The sequence below is a fragment of the Orcinus orca genome, chromosome 17, assembly GCF_937001465.1.
Source record: "Orcinus orca chromosome 17, mOrcOrc1.1, whole genome shotgun sequence".
NCBI lineage: Eukaryota > Metazoa > Chordata > Mammalia > Artiodactyla > Delphinidae > Orcinus > Orcinus orca.
In genome coordinates, this window is record NC_064575.1 from 76,380,294 (window position 1) to 76,405,263 (window position 24,970).

Genomic DNA, 24,970 nt, shown 5'->3' on the forward strand with positions numbered 1-24,970 from the left:
TGGTCTATTTTATGGACAGATATCATTACAAAGCATGGAACTCGATCATGAGTCCTAACTCAGGAAACACAGAGATAACATTGTTTAACTATGTTATGTTAACTTATGTTAGTTAACTAACTAACAAAACTAACTTATGTTAGTTATGTTTTAACTTGATAACATTTGAATTGTGAGCACACTAGCTGACCTTCCTTATTGCCTTGGCCTTGACCTTTGCACACACATAGTTGGTGGCAAGGGGGAGGAAAATATGCAGGTGTTTTCCCGTCAGACCCACTATTTGAGAAAGAAGAGTTTCTCAGAAAGTAGTGGGAGGAGAACACAAAATCAACACTCCTCTTATTCCATACACAGCAGGGAAGATAAAGAACACTAACACTGAGGGAACACCTATTATATGCCAGCTGCTGTACCCCATCACCTCACTGAATTCTGAACTACTCTTGAGCCACATACTATTGGCTCCATTTGAAAGGGGAGCCATTAGGACTCAGAGAAATTGAGAATTTTATTAAAGTCAGACAGAGAGTAGGGTGCCCAGCATCTGTATCCAGGTCTGCCTGGAACCTTGCCCACCTATGATGTTTGCTGGATCCAATGTAATTGGTATCAATGTGTATTATTCAACCTGACACCCAACTCACTTACCCACACTACACCCTGAGAAGGCAGGCAAGAGGTATGTTTTAAATTATTTCCGTAATGAGATTTGAAAGCCAGAGGAATTAGAGAGAAGACCATCAACAGATTTCAGGGAGATTGTCCAATACTACGTATCTGTGCCAGGTTATAGAGGCGAGTAGTGGCTTTCAGTCCCAACATGTCTATAAAAAAGACACGAAGTGCCAACTACTATCTAAACTATTATTAAATCTATTACTTAAAGGGGCTTTGCTGTGGCACTGATTCTCAGGAAAAGAGATCACCAACGGGATGGCATTTTCTTAAAGTCTTTGGTGATTTACATATGCCTCCCTAAGGGGCCTGCCTCTTGACAGCCTTTGAGAATCACTGAAAGGGAAGTAAGAAGGTTGTTTTATCATTTTGTTTTATTGTTGATGTCACTGTTGTTGTCTCCCTGAGAAGAAAGATCAGCCGGGTTAAATCATATCACAGAAATCAAATGAATGATCTACTTTTAAACTCATTCCACTCACTGTATTTCCTATACATAATGCTGTATCTAATACTATTACACCCTGTCCTACTCAAAGTGAGGGCCATTGGTGAGCTGCACCAGCTGGAGCTTGTTAGAAATGCAGACTCTCAGACCCCACCCCTTCCTATTGGTGCAGAGCTTGTGTTTTAACCAGATCCACAGGGGATTCTTCCTGTTGCGGAGCACAGGCTCCGGACGCACGGGCTCAGCGGCCATGGCTCACGGGCCCAGCCGCTCCGCGGCACGTGGGATCTTCCCGGACCGGGGCACGAACCCGTGTCCCCTGCATCGGCAGGCGGACTCTCAACCACTGCGCCACCAGCGAAGCCCTCCACAGGGGATTCTTAAACATTTCGGCTTTTGAGAAGTCCTCAAAAGGGCTTGTAGTGTGTAGTGGTCCACACTACACCTAAACACTCCCCCATCCCTCCCCATTAGTCTCAAGTGAGCATCCCTCGTATGTATTCCCACAGCAATTCACAAGCCCCTCATCACACGTGTAGGGCCCTGTGTTGAAACCGTATGATTAAAGATCTCCCTTTCTTGCCTAGATGTAAGCTCTATCAAGACAAAATCAGTGCCTTCCATGCTCACCACTATGATTGTTGGCACCTAACAATGCCTGGCACAGAAAGTTTCAGTAAATATTTAGGAATCCCACAGGAGTGTGAGCTTCTCAAGGTCAAGAACCACACTGGAAGTATTTGTGCACCTTTAAAACCTACAACGTTCTGGCATATAATAAATGCTCAATTTGTGTTGGTCTCCTGAATATGTGCCTGATGCATCCCAGAAAATGGAATGGACTGAAAGCGCCCGTTGTGTTAAATGGCACATTCGTCAAGCCTTCTCTGACGTCTTCCTGTCCTGATTAAGTGCCAATTTCCCTGTGTCTTTACAACTTGTTGCTTATTAATAATAACAGCAATAAACACTTGAATAGTTCTTCTCAGTCTGTAAAGTAACTTTATCTTCACAATTTCATTAATTCTTAGATTGACACAAAGAAATAGTGTTCTTGATACTTAAGCTGTGAAGTTCCACTAACACCTTGATAGTTAAAGAGTCAGATTCAGAAAGTGCGTGTGATTTTCCCAATGTCACAAAGCTGCTCGGTGAAAGGGTCTGGGTGTGTCTTAGACCTTCTGGTCCTGTGCTCTCTCCCTCTCTGCTACCCTGATTATTGTAATCAGATGGCATCTGATCTTTTAGGAAAGTTACTCAGATATTTGCGGAGACATGGTTTTAGTTTATGTCTTTGTTATAACTATTTCATCCAGCTATGCATACTGTCATTATTTAAAAGAAATGCATCTGTTTGGTTTGCAGGAAGTGCCTTCTTCAGCTAGGCATTCATTTATTTATTCAATCATTCATTTATCCAACAACTTGTCACTGACTTCTTTGGACAGTGCCAGCCCAAGAGTGATCATTCAATATTTGGGTTTTGTTTGTTTTTTGTTTGTCTGGTTTTAACTGTTTGTTTGTTTTGGCTGTGCCGGGTCTTCATTACGGCATGCGGGATCTTTAGCTGCGGCGACGCAGACTTCTTAGTTGCGGCATGCGCACTCCTAGTTGCAGCATGCATGTGGGATCTAGTTCCCCGACCAGGGATCGAACACAGGCCCCCTGCATTGGGAGCATTGGTGTCTTATCCACTGGACCACCAGAGAAGTCCCTCGATATTTGTTTAATTGAACTGATTAGCTTCCTTTGATCAATATTGATGATTTGGGTCTCTGAGATCCACTGATAAAATAACCACACTGCTAAATGAAAATTATAAAGTCATCGAACATTAGAGCTGGCAGATGCCTTCAGAGATTACCTCCTCTAACCCGCACTTCTGGCAGATGAAGAGGCTGAGCATCAGAGAGGAAGAGTGACATGCCTGAGTTCACATTACAAAATGTTTTATGTAGCTTTCCCTGTAGGGACCTGAATTATCTGTCTGATATGCTTGCACTGATCACAAGCCAGGTTGTTGACAGATCCCCACTTAACTTGGGCATAGAATCAAATAATTTAAAAATACCCCAAAGCCCCCATATAATAGTTAGATGCCTTCTAAAGCTTGCAGCTGACAATGTACTCATATTGCTGATCCTAAGAGAAATTTGGAATGACTGGGATGGACCGCCACATATAAATATTCATGATACAAACTCATCAAGCCTTGAACAAGAACACATGTGAATAATTAACAAGGTGGTGATGTGTAGCATCATGGTAATAGATAACCTGGCTCCTAATAAGAGGCTAACTGAAGCTGTTTTTCCTTTTACAAGGCAACAAGAAATTCAAGACAGTAAATTGTAGAGTTTGTTATCACTTTAGTGATATAGTTTTGGAAGTTGAATCCTCAAGAAACAGTTTTTCTTTTAAAGTAGTTACTCATTATTGCTAGAGCTGTATTTAACATAATACATCCTAAGCTTTTAGAGAAAGTGACACAGAGGCATAATTATGCAGTGTATTCACTAATTTCTGTTATTAGTATTGTTCTTTTCCTTCTTTTCCACAGTATATCTAAGAAAAAGTAACACTGACTCTTTTTGCCATTTGATTCAGGGTTACTTTCAGCTTGCCTCTGTGATTTCACCTGACATCTTCATTTTAATCTCCCATCTGTAGGCTGTGATCTGTGCAGCAAAGGGAAGAGAAAGACTTAGTATTTCTCCCCCAGCTGCTTTTCCTTAAGAACAAAAATTCCCTCCATCTTTTTCACCTTACAAAGAAGAAAATCTGAGAAACAGTTTCACGTGCATCCTAGAAAGGTATGGTCCAGTATCTATCTCTCTATCTCCCTCTGCCCTTCTCAGAAAAAGAAAAGAAAAGAAAAGAAAAGGGTACTTTTTTCTCTTACAAGAAAGGGATGACTTTGGAAAGACTTTTGAAACCATCAACTTTTAAAGCTATCAACTTGTAAAGCTAAATACATGTCTACCCTATGACCCTGCAATTCCATTCCTTGGGACAGATAAATGAATATATTTGTCTACCAAATGAGAAGGACAAGAATTTCATAGCAGTTTTATTCATAATTGCTGAAACCTAGCACAACACAAATGTCTTTCTAGAGTGGATAAACTGCAGGGTATTAATAAAATGGAATCCTATGCAACAATAAAAGAGAACATCTGCTACCAGCAATATCACAGTTGAATCTCACAGACGTAGCAATGCATGGGTGAAAGGAGCTAGGCACCAATGAGTGAGCACCACATGATTTAATTATATGAGATTCACTAACAGGAGAAAGTAAAATGTGATGATAAAAGTCAGATTTTTGGTTACCTGATCTTGGGGTGAGAGAGGAACAGTGTAGGTATGAACCTACAGAAGAGCATGAGGGATCCCTCTGGAGTGCTGAAGATATTATATATATAGCATATATATACATGTACCTATATTTACATATGCATGTAAAAATCCTTGATTTGTACACTTAAGATTTGTGTGTGTATCTACACCTCAATAAACATTCTGTTTAAATGACAATTGGCCCTTTCCTCCCAACAGCGGGAAATTTCTAGAATTATGTATACAGTAGTGTTTCTAGTCTACTGCTGGTTTCCCTTAGCAACCACCCACTTTGGGTTATCCACATATCTTCATAGGGGAGTTCCTTTTAGGAAAGCATGTATCCTGACCACGACAAAATATTTTGAAATAAAAATTTAAACACAACAAAAACATTTTAACTAAGAGTCATTTTCATCATACATGCAAATTCAGGGCAGATGTGTTCAGAGGAATAACCCAAGTCCACCCACCACTAAAAGAAAAGTAAAACTGAATAAGGATTTCTGAAATATTGTAATGATTTCTCCCCCTGGCTCCTAGTCAAGACTGGCAACAGGAATACAGAAATGCCATGAGAAAACGCTCTCTGGGTACGCATGACTAGAATTCTCAGACGGTGCTGGGTGACTGCGGAAATCTGACTCAGCTTTGAAGTCTAGGAGTACCACTCGTGGGGAAAAGATGAAGCCCAATTGGGAGTGACCCATTCTATCCTTTCTTATACACGTCTTATCTCACTTAACACCTTTACTATCAGCAGCATTACAAAATAAGGCTTACATACAGTAAGCAACTTCCCCCCTAAAGGCAAACAGCTTTTTGGTTGGGGCCAATTGGAGTCCTCACTGTCTAACGCCCAGCTTCTGTGGCATGCCTCTCCTAATCTGACTGGTTGGCTTTCTTCATGTTGCTTCTAGACTAAAATACTTGGGAAGGGGCTTATAGATTACTTAAATTAGTCATGGCAGGCTTTTCCCAAATAAAGCATGTGTAATCTCTTTTTTTTTAAGTCTATCTTGATGAAAAAAATTGCGACTTTATCCTATCATAAATCAGATGGAACTAAAAGTGATCCATTATATTTCACACAACCATTTTATCGTTTATCTTGCTGCCCTAATTTGTCCCTCCTGAAAATTTTGGAGGTCAGTTAATGGTCATGATCCCCGGCTTCAACCGTACTTACTGCCCTCAGGTACCTGTTCAAGGTACATCCTGGTAACCAGGCAGTTCACACCTGATTTCAACCAACAGCCTGTCCCTGTTAACTGGCTCTGTGCTCTTGACATCAGAACCTAATAGAACCACATTCTGGAAACCAGCTTCCACCTCCCAATGCCCACTCCCCTTCAGACTCTACTCTCCAGCCAAACTTGCCATTTTTTCACATATAGCCTCCCAATGTGTTCTACAGGTATCGGAATTTAGGGGAAATATGTTGTGTGTTGAAAGTCTTAGAGGGAAACAATGCCTGAAAGAACTAGCAAATTGCTAGCCTTGCCAGGTTTTTCTTGACTCTCCATCAGTCTTTCTCAAGAAAGCTACGGTGCACTGGTTCCCCAGACAGACCTGGGACAGTCTAATCAGGTTCTGTTGTCTCACGGTCTGTTTGCAATTGGAGATGCTTCTTCAGAGCATCATAAGTTCCTGAGGTTGCAAAAGACTGCACATCATGGGCGCTCAAAGGGTATTTGCTGCCTTTATCTGTCCAAATAAGAATCATGGAACTCTTTATAAGTCTGACTATGTTAACCAAAGCCATAGTTTATAGACGTAGGGTAGCTGTAGATAATTTGGATGCATTTTGATATTAACAAAACTCTTTTTACTAAATAGCGTAAGTAGAAACTGAAGGTTCTAGTTATTAAAATGGGAAGGGCTGGGCCATATAATAGGAACTCCTGCCCACTTAGAAATGTTGAGGAAAAGCTTGTAACCTTCTCTCCCCATTTCACACATGCCTCTGTCCAGGGAAGATAAATGGCCAGGTGAACAAGTAGCTCAGCCTCTTTTCTCTGTGGCTGCTGGCTTGTGATAAGGTCACTGGAGCAGGGATTCTTTGCTCTGCACCAGGTGGACGAAGTCAGTTCAGGAGGAAACACTGGAAGCCCATTTGGGTCTTGGGCCCGAGGCATACATCCCAATGTACATTTGCTAACCATAAAGTTTATGAGAAAAAGTATTATGTGTGTGTATGTATATTGGACATATATTCCAGATATCCAACAAGTTCAGATAATGCTAGAGAACAAAGAATAAATACTCCTACCACTCGGCTTAAGAGCTAAACACTGTCCATACAATTTCAGTTCTTTGTATATCCTTTCTTGTTCCCTTTCTTCTTCCACATGTTTCCTATTGCAGAGAGAACCACTACTGAACGTTGGGTTTATCATTTCCCTGAGTGTTTTTATATTTATACTACTTATGTGCTCCTTAACAATATCAAATTTCATTCTGCTTATTTGTATACTTTATATATGAATAGTATCAATATTAACATGTTCATATAAAAAGTTCCTTTTTTTTTTTACCTGAGTAAAATATTTTCCTCAATATTATGTTGTCAGGGTTTACTCATGTTAATAGATGTATTGCTAGCACATTCATCCTAACTGACTGTAGTATTCCCAAGGATTAGTATACCGTATATATATATATATATATATATATATATATATATATATGGTGATGGATATGTAGGTAGTTTCCCATATTTCATTATAGATGCATTACTATGAATATTCTGTGATATGTTTCCTTATAAACATATGTGAGAGCTTCTCTAGGGTTATGTATCTCAGAGGAGAATTACTGCATCCTAAGGTAAGTGCATTTTTACTGTTCCTAGATATTGCTAAAGCTGATATTTGGATCTCTGATTCTTAGTTATGGTAGATCCCATAGGAGAGGGGAGATGATTAATGATTCCTCCTCTCTCTACCTAAGGTAATCGTTCTTTCTCCTCTTTCAGCCTCATAAATCTGTAGTCATTTTCTGAGACTCTGCTAAGTTCCTCTCTTCTGTGGAAGCTTCCCTGAACCCCACAGGTAGAGTGGTCACTCCCTCATTTGAGCTTTCACGGATGGCTCTTCCATATGAGACTTGTCAGTTACCTAACCCTGTCTATACACCTACAAAAATTACACAAAGACTATAATCTCTAGAAGAAAAACCAAAGAACAGACTCTGAAAAACCACACTGTAGGGACATTATGTCCTTTGACTGATTCCTAATCCCCCAAAACACCGACAATTAGAAAGGTTACCCAATAGTAGCATCCTTGCCATTGCCGTTGATCCATCATAGCCTCTCTTATTCAGAACACTTGGGTTCTTTACAGACGTTGGAAGTGAAACCAATTTTATTAACTCTAACACCTATAAACACACAGATAACACAGTCCAGACCCACATTCCCCTTGCCATCTGCTTGACCAGAGAAGGTACACATGTAAAGCTATTATAATGAGAAAAATCCTTGTGTAGAATTACAAAATTGTGGGGCTTTGAACGCTAAAAGGGCTTAGAGGTGAGATCAGCAAAATAACCCTTTGATAAATAAGAAATTGACTTTTGAGGGGATGCTTCACCTGAGATAACACAGCCAATTAGTAGCAAAGTCGGAGTTCATGGTAACTCATTCTCTTTAGTTCAGCGAATATTTATAGAACACTCAACCATACCACATCTCTCTATATATGTTAATTAGGCAAACCTGAGGAATTCAATTGAATTAAAACCATTTTCTTGCAATCTCCTGATATGGAATCTCATTGGAAAGATCAGCCATTTAAATACAGGAATCTTACCGAAAGGGACTTCCCTTCCTTCCGCATAGACTGGCCTATTGGAGCTGCCCCACTTTAGTGGATTAAGGGGCGAGGTCTTATTTTTGAATGAAAACTTAGGTATTAATTTGGAGATTATCATGTCAATTATTCATTGAACATTTCTGACTCATCTGTTTTTGATATAGACATGATTGATTTTCTATTATCCAAAAATGTCCAAAAAATGATGTAATCTGCCAAAATTTTCACCCACTGGCCTGTGTAACTGCCCCCAATAATTAAATAATAGAGTTGAATACAAAATTGAAGCTGTGCTTTGATTACAGTCCATGAGTCCTGGTTGTTAAACACACCAGTTACAAATTTTACTAAGTGACAGGCAGTTTAAAGGATCTCATTTAATTCTTATCATGGCCGCACAAGTTGGATAGTAATACACTCACTTTTCAGAAATGGTTCGGAGAAGTCACTAACCTAACTACATACATTATACCGTAAGTAACTAAAAAAGAACCCTCCTACTCCCCCCCACCCCCCCAAAAAAACAAGAGCGTCTGTGTGGCTCCAAAGGTCATTCTCCTTCTGCTGTATCATGGTGTCAGATAATACAGACGAATGGCAGGACGAAATAACAAAATAAGTTGCACAATTTTTAATAGGTGTAACCTGAAAAGTAGGCCTCATATTAGTGTCAAATCCAACAGAAAACCCATATCCCCTCCAAAAAAGTCTTGGGAAGAACTGTAAGTGCTGACTAAACTAACATCACTTTAAAAGACACCAAAGAGAAATTACATTCTTAACACACTAAAATTTCTTAAAATCTTTCATTTTTCTTCTCTCATATAGTCAGATGTCCTCAATATTTTCTCTCTACTCTCAAAAACATCCAAAACTCTCTTTCCAAACTCAAGGAGTTTACTGACTTTTCTAAGTTCCCTTGCTAGCCTACTAGATCTATGGTTCCCGCCAGGGGGAAGTTCTTTACTCTTCATAATGATAATAAGGCAAACATTTCTCCCTTCTTGCATCCTGTCTACCCTGACCCTCATCACTACAATCAACATGCTGAGAAGTATAAGAGATGACAGGAGAGGGAAAAAGGCCATAACTATTATATTCAATATATTACTGTGTCTTATTGCTCACATACAGGTTCACAGAATGGGAATCTCTATTTTACTTAAGTAACAGAAGGACTTCAAACAAGAATAGCAACCACATCAGGTCTCAAAACAAGGGATTAGTTTAATATTATAAATATTAATATTTATAATATTAGCACATCAACATTGTCTACTCTTATTCGAGATGCCGGAGTTAAAAAGCCAAATTCAAGTGTTCCCAATTATGAGACTTTTTCTCTTACCTTTCAAAGGTATTTCCTGAGGGGAGCAGCCATCCCTAAGTGTTAGCTCTAGGAAACCTATAATCAGTTTCTCTCTCTAATTGAGCACTTTCTTTCCTTAGATTTTGGAAGAAGCATGAAAATGATTTACTGATTTAGGAACTGGGTGGAGCAGACCACAAAAGGACAAATCAAAAACATCTGGAATGAACTAGTTGAGGGAGAGGGAGAGAGACTGAGAGAGAGAGAAGTAGGGCTTTCAAATGAAACAAAGTACAGATGATTTGGCCAAATTTAAGCCAAGCCAAACACTCACATTAAACATTGCACTTGGGTCCGGTTCAATAGCGGGAGCCGGCAAGAGGGAGCGTCAGCCAGCATTGCATCAGACGCACATTGTGCAGAGAGGAAATGAGTTTAGTCAAGCCAGCTGTGACTTCAAAGGGGCTGCTCTCCCAGAGAACAGTGGGAAAGGGTTCCCTCTTCAGTGAAGATTGCAAAGTTCAGCCAAAGCCAGTCCAAAGGGAATGGACTTGAGGAGGAGGAAAATTAAACTCAATGTACGAGAATATTTTCCTTCCATGAAGTAGCTTGAGAGAAGAGGAAGAAACATGACAAGGAAGAGAGGTGACAAAAAAAGATTCTGATGCTCATCTGAGGACGGGAGTCCCAATGTGCATAACTGTGAAACGGGGTAGCTTGTGTATGGATAGCTGCTTTTCAGTTCAGGCACCTCATTGCATGAATCATGTTTCCGAATCTGTGGGAGGAGAGGCCCTTGGATTCCTCCCCCAACTGACTCCCATAGATAGTTTCTTTCCCTCTTTGTATTTCTAGAAAACCACACATTTCTTTCCAATTATTTAGTCAACACGAGTTAATTGAGAGACAAACAGTGGATTAGACCCTGGAAATACAAAGACAAACAAGACAGTCCTGTTTCAGGAGTTCACAGTCTGAAGGAGAACTAGACACATAAATAGAGGATCATGGTTTTGAGCACTAAGTCTCACATTAGAGCAGTGATTCCCAAAGTGTGATCACCTGACCAACATCAGCATCACCTGGGAACGTGTTAGAAATGCAAATGTGCGGGCCCAACCCAACAGACTGAATCAGAAAGCTGAGGTTGGTTTAACAAGCTCTCCAGGTGATTCAGATACATGCTAAAGTATCAACTACCTTGAAAGTGAAAAGCAAAAGGGACTTTGGAGCAGAGACGCATACACCTGAGCCAATCCTGAGAGGCTCTGTCATCTATAAGTCACTTCTCAGTCCCTTCCAGGCTAGATTCTAAGTAGATTGCTCGCTGGTAATTCACAAGAATGATACCCATGTGTATGTCTTATCTAAGTAAATTGTAAGAATTTTAAGGGCTGATTCTTCTTTTATGTGCTCTTTCCTTTCTTCTCCTACTTTCAGAGTTCAGTCCAATACTTAGGAGAGCCAGGCACTGAAATTTACTTTAAGTAGTTAACTCAGAACTTAGAGGCACCGGTGCAAGGGTTATACACATTCACAAGGAGAAACTGTCAAATGTATACTTACAAATTCTTATAAGTTTCGTTGGTGGGAGGAGAACATAAATGTTACCTTTCCCAAGCACTCATGTGATGCCTGAGTCCTCTCTGATTTCCTTGCCAGGGGTTTGTTCTTCTTGTGCTTGAGTACCTCCACTGGTCTCACTACCTCAGGGTGCAGTTTCCTTCCTTCCAGACAGCTCTGTTAGAAAGAGCTGGCTTCTTCTGGGCTGAATCTATCATCATTTAAATTCCATTTGTTAGTTATAGTCCTATCCCTCGGGAATCCACAGCAAAGATACTTACATATTAATGTGACATTTTTCAAGTATTTGAAGATAGTAATTATGTAGCATATGACACAGGTTAAACTCACAGACTCTGGAAGCAGACTGCCTGCATTCAAATTCTTGTTCTGTCACTTATGAGCTCTGTGACCTTGAGAGAGTTATTTACTATCTTTGCAGCTTTGTGTGTGTGTGTGTGTCTATATGTGTGTGTGTGTGTGTATATATATATATATATATATAATGGCATTACATAAAAGGACTTTTGTAAGGAGTGCATGAATTAATATATGTAAATGTTCTCAGAACACAGTAAAGTGCTTTAAAAGTTTTAGCTATTATTAATCATCATCATTATCATAGAGAGCTTGTCAGATACCTGACATAGGCCATCTTTCTAATTCTATAGTCATTCACTAGGTGAGCCTATTCATTCCTTTGGGCTCAATCACCGTCTATATATTTTCTGAAAAATCTCTTCATGCTCCTCAGAGCACACAGCTAAATGTAAGTGGCTAGTTGTGGCCACATGGATTGTTCTGGCCACTATAATCTGGATAGAAATGATGAGCACTACTTCCAGATCTGGCCTCTAAAATCATTCTGAGAAATCCTCCACTCTCTTCCCATTAGCTCATCAGCTAGTTAAAGGCACAGGAACAGGCCAAGGACTCCAAGAAGGCCCCGGGCAGTGGTGGAGCCACACGCTGGAAGAAGCCTTAGATCCCTGAGTTAACACTTAAGAGTGGAACTGCCTACGAGAACCAACAGACCACCATCCACACTGGGCTTTGTGTGAACAAAAATAAACATTTATTGTGGTAAACTTTTGAGATTTTATAGCCTATCATGACTACTACAGTGACTCCCTAGTTTATCTCTTGCTCAGACGTTGCTTCTGAGCTTCAGAACTGTTCATTTGGTTTTCTATTCAGCCTTTCTACAAGGACCCTCAAATAGGGTAATAAGTAAACTCAAGGCTTCTGAGATCAGACCATTTGTGTTGAAATATCAGTACTACCATGTACCAGCTATAGGACCATGAGTGAATTATATAAACTATTCATAACTGCATATACTTCAGAGTTGCCAAAAAATTAAATGAGTAGATGTATGTGAAACACTCAGAATGGTCACTGGTCCATAGTAAATGCGCAATAAATGCCAGGAAGTATAGCATTTATGACCATCTCACCCTAGGTTTTCATATGGATAACAGGTAGTTTCCCCACCATCCAACAGCTGTTAAAACCAGAAACTTGCAGCCTAATCCTGAATCTTTTTTTTTTCATCATCCCACATGGAACAAATCACCAATAGCTGATAAATGATACTCCTTAAATATTTTTCAAATCCATCCACTTGTCTCCATCCTCTTTTGCTCTTCCCTCCTCATCCTAGTCAAGGCCATCAGCATATGTGGCTGTATTATAACTGCATTCTTACTAGTCTTTTCAAATCCATTCTTCTGCCCTTCAAATGCATTCTTCACATAGAATTGTAATGTTCTTTTTAAGCGCAAATCTGATATGGTCACTCCAAAATTTAAAGTGTATTAATACCCTTCATACCCTCAGCCTTTGGTAAATCCAAATTCTTGATCCATCACTTAAGCCTCTCATCACAGCCCACCACAATGACTTCATCTCCAGATTTGAGCCATGCTGAGCTTCTATTGTCTTCGTAAAGGTATCATAGACTGTCTCATCATGCTGGCTACTTCTGTTTACACTGATCTTTCTCCCCACCCCAAGTTTACCTAATTAATTCTGATCATCCTTTATATTTCAGCTCAAATGCTACACTCCTCAGAAAGCCTTCTTAGCAATCTCTGCCCACACTAATTAAAGACATGCCCACATAGCACACACTATACTTCGTTAAGCTCAGTGCACTTGCCATTATTTGTACAAACATGTCTTCCCAGCTAGCCAGAAAGCTTCATGAGGGCAGGGCCTGCATATGTATGGTTCTCTGTCTAGTATAGTGGCTTGTATGCAAGAGGGGCTCATTAAATTTTTTTAAGTGTGAGAATGAGTCTGTTTAGGTGGCTTTGTGTGTATGTATCCAGGTGAATTTTTATTTACTTGGGTCTGGAAAGAAAGCCCTACAATCAATCTAGTGCCTAACTGAATTCAACCAACAAGTTTAGAAAACCCAGCATCTGACCTCTTTTGAGTTCAAAATCTAGTCGATTTGACTATAAAATAAAAACCTTCTTTGGTAAAGTAAAAACTATATTAGAGTGTCATGCATGCATAACAGAATGATTCTAAGCCTCCATGGGTGGGTGACGGGTTATTTGGGATGGGTCAAAAAGTAGCATGTTTCTGGAAACAATATTATGAGTGCTCTCATATTCTAAACATCAAACAATCCCTCCATCCACGGTTCACAGAGACTATGTAATGCCAGACCAGATCAAGAAATACAGGGGAGAAGACTGAAAGCAAACTGGAGTTCAGAATTAAACCGGGTTGTTTTTCTATCAAGAAAAAGTTTATGTCCATGCTGGTCCAAAATTTGATGAAGTACATGATTAGAGAAGGACTGACAGACAGATGCCCGATGAATAGTACCATCTAGAGAAAATACACTGTAAAGTGGACTCAGCATAGTCACTGAGTTTTAGCAATGAGCTTTCAGAGTCTAGCTCTGTACCTACTAACTCTGTTTTTGGTGTGACTATGGAATTTCTCTCGGTAACATTTTTCTCGTCTGTAAAATGGCAATGATGCGCCCCAAGTCATCGGACTGTTTATGAAAATGCTAGCTATCTCTAAGGCTCAGGGAAGTTTAGAATTTCTCCTGGAGTAACATACTAATAACTGATAAAAGCTAGTTTTCTGTCTACAACTCTTTCCATTAATTAAGGAATGTCTTCTCCCTTACAAAAATCATAAAAATAAGTGGATAGGGCTTCCCTGGTGGCGCAGTGGTTGAGAGTCCGCCTGCCGATGCAGGGGACACGGGTTCGTGCCCCGGTCCGGGAAGATCCCACATGCCGCGGAGCGGCTGGGCCCGTGAGCCATGGCCGCTGAGCCTGCGCGTCCGGAGCCTGTGCTCCGCAACGGGAGAGGCCACAACAGTGAGAGGCCCGCGTACAGCAAAAAAATAAAATAAAATAAAAAAAATAAGTGGATATTGCCAAGAAAGAAACAAGTTAAGCTAAGGCTAAGTTCTACTGAGCACTCATAAGCACCTTGGTTATATCGGGTGATGTGTGTCCAATTTTAACCAACAGAAGATGCTGTTTTAGAGAGGTTTATGGTCACATTTTCCAGAAAAGTTGAAAAAGAAAGAGCCAAAATAAGTGGCCCAAATTCAACAATATGAGTACTTTCTTCTGCCCTCAGTCAAAGAGGAAAACTATTTGATATAAGCCTTTGGCTCTGGAAATAACTTTGCATTAGTCTCTGAATCGTGTGGGTTTTCTTTAGCTTCTTTGGAGTCACGACCAATAGTTCTGTCGCCTTCCCTGGTTCTAATAAAACTCTGTGCTGGGTTTTGGATGACGTTCATTCCAAGAGGACCCCTTGTCAGTCCTCTAGTGGCCTTTGTTGTCCACAGCCGCTTGCAATGAATTTGGGGGCAAAGGTCTCTGGTTACACCCACCACTGAAATCAGATTCAGCTACACCACACGAGGAACATATTATAGGGTGGAATCCAGCATTCGTCCCCACAGGACGAAGGCAATAGCTTTGCAGCTATTCCCCAACTCTACTTCAGATGATTCTATAACCCATTGCCTCTTACACTGGAAACAGCCAGGATTTCTTAGCAACTCTGACCTGAACAGAAAATAAAATAACATTCAGCAAAGGAGTCAAACTGAGTCATGGGAATGTTTTCTCCAAGAGAAGAGGTCGAACAAGTTTAAATACAAAGACTTATAAATCCCTCCAAGTATTTTTCCCTCCTTAATAGTTTCAACCAGTGCCTTATTATTATTCACCCCGTGTTTGAATAATGGAACGCTTAGATCACTGTATTCATCAAGGGAAGGAAATGCTATATTTTCTGAAAAGCACTTTGAATAAAGCTTTCTCCCTCTGTGAGGCCATACTTCACTGAGTTTTCCTAATTGCTAAATGCATGGCTCTGGCTTGAAATTCAAGAATTTGAAGAATTGTCGAACACGCACTGCACCAGTGAAATCAGACCACATCACATTCCAGGGCCTTCATTATCCAAGCAAACTATTCCAATCCCAGATTATCACTAATAGTGTCAAGGTTTTATATCTGTATATATAAATATCAGATTATTGCAAATAGTGTTAAGATTATATATATATAAAATACATATGAATTATATATATATGAAATCATATATATGAATATATAGAGGGAACTAGGAGAGAGAAGGCCTAGGTTCTGGTCCTCAGGTGTTGCTACCCAATAGTAGATTGAGTTTGGAAAAGTTCTGAGCCTCAATTTCCTCATATACTAAATGAGTTAATGAGTCTGTCTTGCTCACAAGCCAAGGTTATTTTTTAGCCCTAATGAAATAATGAGGGTGCTGGGGCTCAATGATGCAGGATATGTCCAATGACTTCTGGGGGAAAGGGATTTTCTTAGGTCGCGTGCACTATCAATCCCAGTGTCAAAATAATCAGGGGATTTGTTCACTGTTAAATCTTCAGAATCTGTAATATCTTCTACGGGAGCTGTAGCAGAGCTAACTGGAGAGCTGAGAGCCCTGCTCTGAGCAGGACACTGCCTCCTCCTGTTTGCTGTCTAGCATCATTCTCAAGAAGTTAATTCAAGTGGGACAATCAGCCCATTGTTTGAAAGAAGCCCAAACTTCCTGAAAATCTAATTTTCAGGTCCATTCCCCTGGGTGAGCAGTAGTAATTCACTTAATTCAATGCTTTATGAAAAAAGAATTAGAACTCAACTTCACTTGTTCCAGCTGCCTTATATGGTTATACATGGAGTAATAAGTGTAAAATGTGTAAAATGTAAAATGTAAGTGTAATCTGAGTGTAAAATGTAAATTACTTGAAACAACCCAAACATCCCCAAAATCACTGGGGAAGCACATGCATTGAATGGATCATTATGCAGCCATGAAATAGTTATGTAAATTTTTTTGAGTATGAAGAAGTGCTCATGTTATAACTTTAAATAACAATGCAAGATTCGAAATCCTGGAACCCGCATTACAGGTATCCCCACTGTTGGGAAATCAGCTTTACACCACTTCACTTTTACTAAAGACCTCCTTTAGTACCTGTTTCCAGTAACCACAAGAAATTAGAAGAGGATTTTCACTTTTACGAAAATAGGTGAAAAGCAAAAATAGCGTTCAGTACTTGCTTTACAGCGAGCCTTTCTAGAGGCAGTGGGCACCTTGAACAGTCGATCCATCAACATAAGCAAGTTTGGTTGATCATGATGGGCTCCACAGTGTACAAACAGCAAGTAGCTTTCTTCTTTCTTTCAGCTGTCCCTTTAAATCTGTACAACAGACTTATAGAGATAGGCCTTTAACTTTTCCAGGCCATCTCTGATTTTTATACACACACACACACACACACACACACACACACAAAATACCCTCTAGTGACCTTCAGGTGTGAAAACAGTCTCATTTCAATAATAAATTATCCATCAGTATATAACACCACCCACTAATACAATTTAAGATTTCACTTCTATGCCAACTTGGGGTCCTGCTTCATGCCTCAGGGCCTTCAGTAAGGCACATATACCCAGTCAGCTTCTTTTCTCTCCTTTCTTTTCCTCTCTTTTTCTCCCTCACAGGCTATCTCAGGCTGCCCCAGAGCTGAGACAGGCTTGGACATCATCTGATCATTGTGCCCTCTGGGGTGGCAGATTCCCAATATGGATAACCGCTCCTTGAAGAGCTTCCCTAAGTTCATCAGAAATTCCATGGGAGCTCCAATTACCTGGCCTGTCTCTCACCACACCTTTTCCCTCCAAGTTCCAGCCCCTGATTTGGTGGTCCACCTCTCTGCTGAGTCACTTAGCCACTTCCAACAGTCCTCTCATGGGGAGACACTTCCAAAACAGCCCAACCTATTACATGTAGGGTTACTGATTTATTTGAGCATCTGAGTGGTTATGCCATGGTCTAAAAGCTGCTTGTATCATACACTATCACTGGCACAGACTTTGGGCAAAGTTCTGTGCCATACGCTAAGAGGACGTCAAAATGTCTCAGACACCATATCTGCCCTCCAGATATTAACAATCTTCTAGGGGAAGATGATGTGTTCACAACTAACTGCAAAGACTAGCAGGATGAAACACCTGCCCTGCCCTGGTTTCCCAAAGCAAGCTTGACACCTAACTCTTACTTCCTTCCATGATGTTCCTAAACCTTTCTATGACTGTCCCTATCTCTCCAACAAGATTGTGAACCCATACCATACAGGGTCTATGCTTGGGTCATCTTTTCCCCTTCAGTTCCAGCCATGGCTTATAATTGGAATACATTTGTGTTTATTAATAATGTGTTTATTAGGGCTTCCCTGGTGGCGCAGTGGTTGAGAGTCCGCCTGCCGATGCAGGGGACACGGGTTTGTGCCCCGGTCCGGGAGGATCCCACATGCCGCAGAGCGGCTGGGCCCGTGAGCCATGGCCGCTGAGCCTGCACGTCCAGAGCCTGTGCTCCGCAACGGGAGAGGCCGCAACAGTGAGAGGCTCGTGTACCGCAAAAAAAAAAGAAAATGTGTTTATTAATAATGTGTTTATTAGGTGATTGAAATAAATATCAATTTTTTGAAGCAGTGTGAGGATCAGATAATTTTTTGTAGTAATATGGTATTAGTGTAAAAACTATGAAATCTGCTCTTAGTTGACTTGTTTTTAACTCAACTCCACTATTTATGGCCTCTCGACCTCTAGTTTCAGAGTGATTAATGCCTTCCTTACTTATGGGATGCTAATAAATTTCAAGTAATACAGATATCTTGGAGCATTTGGTGAGCTGTGCAAGTGTTCTGCAAGTATTACTCATTATTTGAGCAATGGGCATGACAACACTAAGACCTGAATTCAGAACTGAACTCTCCGACACTTTTTAGCTGAATGCCTTCATAAGACCCTCTCTGAAGCTCACCTGGCTCATCTGGATAATGGGTACACTAAAGATTACCTCGTTGCCCTATTATGTGAATTACTGTAAGCAAAGCACCTAGAGTAGAGAAGGGATTTAATAAATGTTTGTAAAAAATCGCATTTGACTTTATGAAAAGTACTAACCCTATGGGGGAGTTGTAAGGCTCGTTCCATTGTAACAAGTACAAAAACAGCTATGACTTTATAGACAAAGTTCCCTGTGAGTAAATTTATTCTATGCCGCAAAGCAAAATAATTGGGTGGCCTTTCTGGGAGATGACAAGCCCCTTTTCCTGGAATGGCATATATTCAAGGGGATGACTGTTAAGATGGGTATGGAGTGCGTGTTAGACTAGATGGCTTTGAGAATCCCTTACACTTGAGATCTTATGAGTTTGAACATTCAGAAATTCACGATTCATTCACCCAAGAAATAAAAAATTTCTGTCCTAGGTCCCGATCACAAAAATCCCTACCCACATAGAACTTATGTATATCGGAGGGAGATAGACAATAAACACATAAACGAATCAACATTTAATAGGCCAGATGACCATACCTGCTAATATAAGATCTAACATTTTTCGCTGGAGCTGAGTTTTAAACTTAACTTAGAGCAGTACTCAATTTCAAACCCCAGTGGCAGGAAGGCAAAGAGTTTCAAATTCATGGGCCTCTGAGTCCCAGATGTTTCCTTTTCCTATAACATTTAATATCATCTGATGCAGATGGATCCCTGGTCAGCTGAGGGAACTAATTAATAGTTGATAAGTTTCATCAGGGAGAAGACGATTTCTATCACAGGGGTTCAGTATCCTTCATCAAAGTGTCCAAGTGATACTATGAATTTTTCCCCCTCTGGTTAATCAGGAAGACTAAATCCAGAAGGAGGGTTAAACAAGGTCAGAGAGATGGAAAAACCGCCACAATTTGCATTCTAGAGCACATGATGGAATCTATTTATACATACCTCCAGGGACACGAGAGAAAAAGACTCCGGAATGCAAGATAAGATTTTCAAAGATCCTAAAAAACTAACTGAACCATTCAATCCACTAAGAGAAGATTAGTAATAAGAACCTGCTACTAGACAATATTAGGTTATTTCTTTTTATCAGAAAACCTCAGTACAATTTAGAATAGCAATTTGACACATTTTGCTTTATATCAAAGACTGGATTAAACTATGTTTAAACAGAGACACAGAGTATTTCTAGGCTTAATCTCTCATATAAATAATTCCTAAAATGACCTTGCATCTATTATTTAACATATTTATTCATGCACAGACAAACCTAAGAGCTAAGCAAAATGAAGCTTAGGAATTCAGGTGGAGGTGGGAGAAGAATGTCGATTTTTGATGTCACAGGTTTTCATATATGTTGAACCCCTCCCAGTTGGGAGCCCTCTTAAACTTTAATAGGCATATAAGAAAGGGAAGTATAGGTTGCAATGTACCACCCATTTGCCCATTTCTTCACACACAAACATGCCAGTCGCTGGCAAGGGGTCTGAGGCTCACAGGTCCAGGAGAGAGAGGAAGACAGGTTCCAGCAATAGCTATAATAAAAGCTGGCTTGTGGAGAGCACCATTAGAAAGTTACGGAGTGTTATGGGACTTCATGGGAGGAATATATCACATTAATTTTCCTGTCAAAGATCCCAGTGGGCTCAGTGGCAGCTGTACTCAGCTCAGCTGGCATGGGGGAGGGGTGGAAGAGTGGAATCACTGTGGTCCATTGTTCCAGACAATGCACCCAAAACTTCACAAACCATCGTCCTCGTCCGACACTGAGGGCAAATGCCTCTGCTTGTAAGGACGTGCCCATGGGGTCAGACTCCAGCCCAGAGACCCATCCTATGGTGCCAGACTTTTTGGTACCAAGAAACCAAGTGAGCTGGTCATCCTACCTGAGAAGGCTGTGATATCGGGCAGGGCAGTTCTCCACACCTGAGCAGACCCTGAAGGCACCGACAGCTGGAGTCTGTCTGCTGAAGCCCCTCTTCACCTGGGTATCAGCTCCTTCCTAGAATGAGCATCTGGAGCAGTGCTTCTCCATGGTTACCACTCTTACCTTTGCTGTAGGCACTCCACCATTCTGTAGATAAGGAAATTAGGCTGGGTGAATTCCAGTGACTTGCATGAGAATTGGACCTCTGTAAAATCAAAGAATTGAGCCTGTGTACACGACTCATGTAGATCATTCTTGTTCTCTCCTTTCAGTGTCTCTATTAAAGTTGGCTCTGAAACTACGAGAAGGGACAAGGGGCCTGTCTCAGAGGATAGCATCAAGGGGAGATGGGGGGAGTCAGGAATATTTTTCTTTGGTCAGTTTAAGAAAGAGGGATCCTGGAGGAGAGAATAGGGGCCAAAGCTTTAATTAGGGAAAGGGAGTGGTCACAGCCCTTGGGGTCTACGGCAGGAAAGGGGCTGATGCCTGGACCTGGCCTGGGAGGACTGGTAGCCCTGAGGGCAGGTTTGATGCAAGGATTTGTACTCCCAAAGGTAGCTTTCTTTCCCCTTTTGTTAGGCCCCATTTTATAAGCCAGCAGTGAGATGTGCTGAATTCTATAGAATTGTTCACAAGAAGCTTTCCCCCTTTCCTAGAGGGAGAAAGGAGGCACTGTTAATGGCAAGGAAAGGAAGTGGCTGAAGTGAATTCCACAATTCCTTGGCCTTTTAAACCTGGAGATTACTAGTTAAAATAATTTGATGCACAGACCCTGACCACCATTTTAATGAGGCCTGCTAGCTGGCACAGAAAATTAATAATAATAAATTAATTCCAGAGAATTCCATTTTATGTACTCAATTATTAATGGTATTACGGTGTTATTAATGGTGTCAATTATTAATGGCATGAATAATTAAGAGATCACATCCATGCTATGATGTACAAGGGTTCCAATGTTGAGCAAATTGCCCAGAATAAATAAAGAAACATACCAGGGTTCAGACCTATAACATTCAGCCTTCAAACATGTTTCTTGGAAAAACTTGGTACATCTGTCATCAGGCTAATTCTATTGATGAGATCTCTGTTACCAGGACTCCTGCCCAAGCTTTATGTTATGATAGTAACAAGAAAGAGGTCAGGGGATGGAGTGGGGGTGGCTGCATGTTTCTTTGGAAGTTCTGATCTTTCAGGGAGGACCCTGGCTGAAACTGGTGTCCATGGGAAACCAGGTGTGAGATCAGAGAGGGCTGTGTGAACTTAGTGAATCCAGAAGGGCTGATCAAGAAACCCCAAGGATGACTAGTTAGTGTTGAGCTTAATTTTAAAGATGGCAGAAAACCATAATTCAAAGAGTCATGTACCACAGTGTTCATTGCATCACTATTTACGATAGCCAGGACATGGAAGCAACCTAAGTGTCCATCTACAGAGGAATGGATAAAGAAGATGTGGCACATATATACAATGGAATATTACTCAGCCATAAAAAGAAACGAAATTGAGTTATTTGTAGTGAGGTGGATGGACCTAGAGACTGTCATACAGAGTGAAGTAAGTCAGAAAGAGCAAAACAAATACCATATGCTAACACATTATGGAATCCAAAAAAAAAAAAAAATGGTTCTGACAAACCTAGGGGCAGGACAGGAATAAAGAAGCAGATGTAGAGAATAGACTTGAGGACACGGGGAGGGGGAAGGGTAAGCTGGGACGAAGTGAGAGAGTGGCATGGACATATATACACTACCAAATGTAAAATAGATAGCTAGTGGGAAGCAGCCGCACAGCACAGGGAGATCAGCTCGGTGCTTTGTGACCACCTAGAGGGGTGGGATAGGGAGGGTGCGAGGGAGGGAGACGCAAGAGGGAAGAGATATGGGGATACTTCGTTATAAAGCAGAAACTAACATACCATTGTAAAGCAGTTATACTCCAATAAAGATGTTAAAAAAATAATAAGAATCATAAATAAAACAAAGACAGCAGAAACCCCAAACAGCTACTGCCCCAAACAGTGCAAGCAGACTGGGGTTAGGGTTAGGGTTAGGGTTAGGGTTAGGGTTAGGGTAAGTGAAAGTGAGGGAGGGACTTCAGGAAAGTATATTTTCAAGGGGGAGGGGTCAATTTAACAACGATGTGAATGAGTATCCTGCATTATCTCTCTGAGCCTCAGTTTCCTCACTTGTATGATGGGGATAATATTTATTCTGAAGGCTATTTGACAAAATGAATGTATGATTCAGAATAAGGTCTCAACAAATAACCTCTATCAGTGTTGTTGTTTCAGTTATTATTATTGTAAATATCTGATAATCCAACTCGCCCATTTTATAGGTAAAGAAATTAAAGCCTGAGGAATAGATGTGATTGTCACTAAGTTTGTGTGTGGGATGTCTTCCCTTGCCCTTCCAGATTGCTATCTTCTCCATCCTCCTCTGCTTTCCAAGAGCCAATCTTCATGCATGACACTGACAAGGCTCCCGTGCCTGCATGAGTTCCCCAATAGGGAGACACAGCAGAAGGTGGGAAGGGAGAGGAGAATGGGGTCAGGGCATTTCTTTTCTTGGCTTCTTCCCCGAGAGGACCCTCTCAGCTGCTGTGTACCTCTACAGAAGCTATAGGTGCTCACGTAGGCTAACTCTACGTGACTTTATCTTTCCAGAATCCTGAAACTGCTCCCACCTCTGGACCCTTCCAGTTGACAGATGGTAACGTGTTTGCTGCTACCAGCTCTGAATTACTGCACTGTCCCTTTGTGAAAAATGTTTATCAAATTATCCTACTTTGAGTGTTCTGCCAGATAACGGTAAGTGACAGAAATGATACTGGAGTCCAAGACTGCTGGTTCTTGGTGTAGAATCTGTCCTTCATACTCACTTAACTTTCAATCATATGCTCATTAAATTATTGTCTACTAAGAGAAAGGCCCCGTGCTGGGCACAGGCAATATAATAATCAGTAACACATGGGTGCTCATTATTCCAAAACACCACTTGATAGCACTCCAATGCAGGAGTTAGCAAATTGTTTCTGTAGAAAGAGCCAAACAACCAATATTTTAGACACTGGGCCCTATGTATTTGTTGCAACTACTCAAGTCTTCCATTGTAGGACACAAGCAGCTACAGACGATATGTCCACAAGTGAGTATGGCTATGTACCAATAAAACTTGCTTCATGTCCACTGAAATTTGTACTCCATATAATTTTCATGTGCCACAATATATCTTTCTTTTGATTTCTTCCTCCGAATATATAAAAACACAATACTATCTTTAGCTCGTGGGCCATACAAAACCAGGCAGCAGGCCAGATTTGGCCCTCAGGCCATAGTTTGCTGACCTCTGTGCTTAAATATGAACTTGGTACCAAAGGAGCAGTTAAGGAGGCCAAGAGTTGGGAGGCGTATGCTGAGACAGGATTCACAGAGGAAGTGACCTTTGCACAGAGAATTAATGGATGATAGAGCTGGTTTGGCAGGGAAAAGGGAATGTACCTTTAAGGCACAAGTAATGAGCAAAAGCAAAGGACCTTAGAAACGCGAGATGTGCGCAGGGCGTGGAGTCTGCGACTGGGCCAGAGAAAAGAGGCACTGGGTGGTAGGGAGGGGAGACCCTGGGGTCTGGGGGTGGGGAAAGGGGCAGGATGCTCTGAGTCACATCCTGGAGGACCAGAGTGCCCTGCCGAGAGACTGGACTTCAGAGTTAGAAAAACCAAGTGGTGGGATTCTGGGCAACAGCGTTAGACAGACCAGAGTGCAGAACCCAGCTCTACTCCGCTCCAGCTGAGTGATCACAGACAAATTACTTAACCTGTCTGAGCCTCATTTCTTAGATGCAAAACTGTCCTCATAAGAGCTCCAGCTTCATGACTGGAGTAGTGAGGATTACACGGGGTAACGCACACAGGCTGCTCTCAGCAGTGCTGGCTCACAGTAAGGGCTCAATAAAGGTTTGCTATTATTAGCATTATTATAATTAGGCTCATTGACTAGCCTGGCTCTGGCTATGTTTTCTCTAGTCCAAATTCAGAGCATTCCTTGCCATTGCTGATGCAGATGGCAGCTGGACAGTTGGCAGCCCTGAGGTGAACATAAGGTTTTCCTTTTAGCACTGTGATAGCATCAGCCCTAATGAGTCTGCAGTGGCAGAAATCCATTTCTCTGAACTTGAACCTCATAGACCTTGGTTCATTGAATGTGTAGCCAAAGCCGCAGCTCCCCAGTCCAGACAATACCCTTCTTAGAGTGCTCGAGCACACAGAGCACCTATTATTACTTACCTATGAGTTTTCTTTCCTGTTTAGGCTGCAAAGACAATGTCTGGATAGTTCTCCTTTTTGACAATTCCTTCTTGAGCCTCCTGGCTAGCAGCCTTCGGTGAATTTCCATGGCGCTCCATCAACCTGAAGGAGGAGAAGAAAGGCAAAAACAGATGGGCATTATTCAGTGACCTCACTTAAAATAAACAAGTTCTGTATATCCTAAGGATGCCTAAAGTGATACA

The 24,970-nt window shown here is 41.1% G+C and overlaps 1 long non-coding RNA gene across 1 annotated transcript in view; it reads right to left on the minus strand.

Annotated features, from left to right (window-relative positions):
• LOC117199619 (uncharacterized) overlaps positions 1-24,970 on the minus strand; it is a 172,787-nt gene that overhangs the window by 85,177 nt on the left and 62,640 nt on the right. The window contains exons 2-3 of the long non-coding RNA XR_004480884.2: positions 24,747-24,869; positions 20,419-20,606 (exon numbers count right to left, since the gene is read on the minus strand). This is a non-coding gene — a long non-coding RNA (uncharacterized LOC117199619). The remainder of the gene's footprint in view (positions 1-20,418; positions 20,607-24,746; positions 24,870-24,970) is intronic.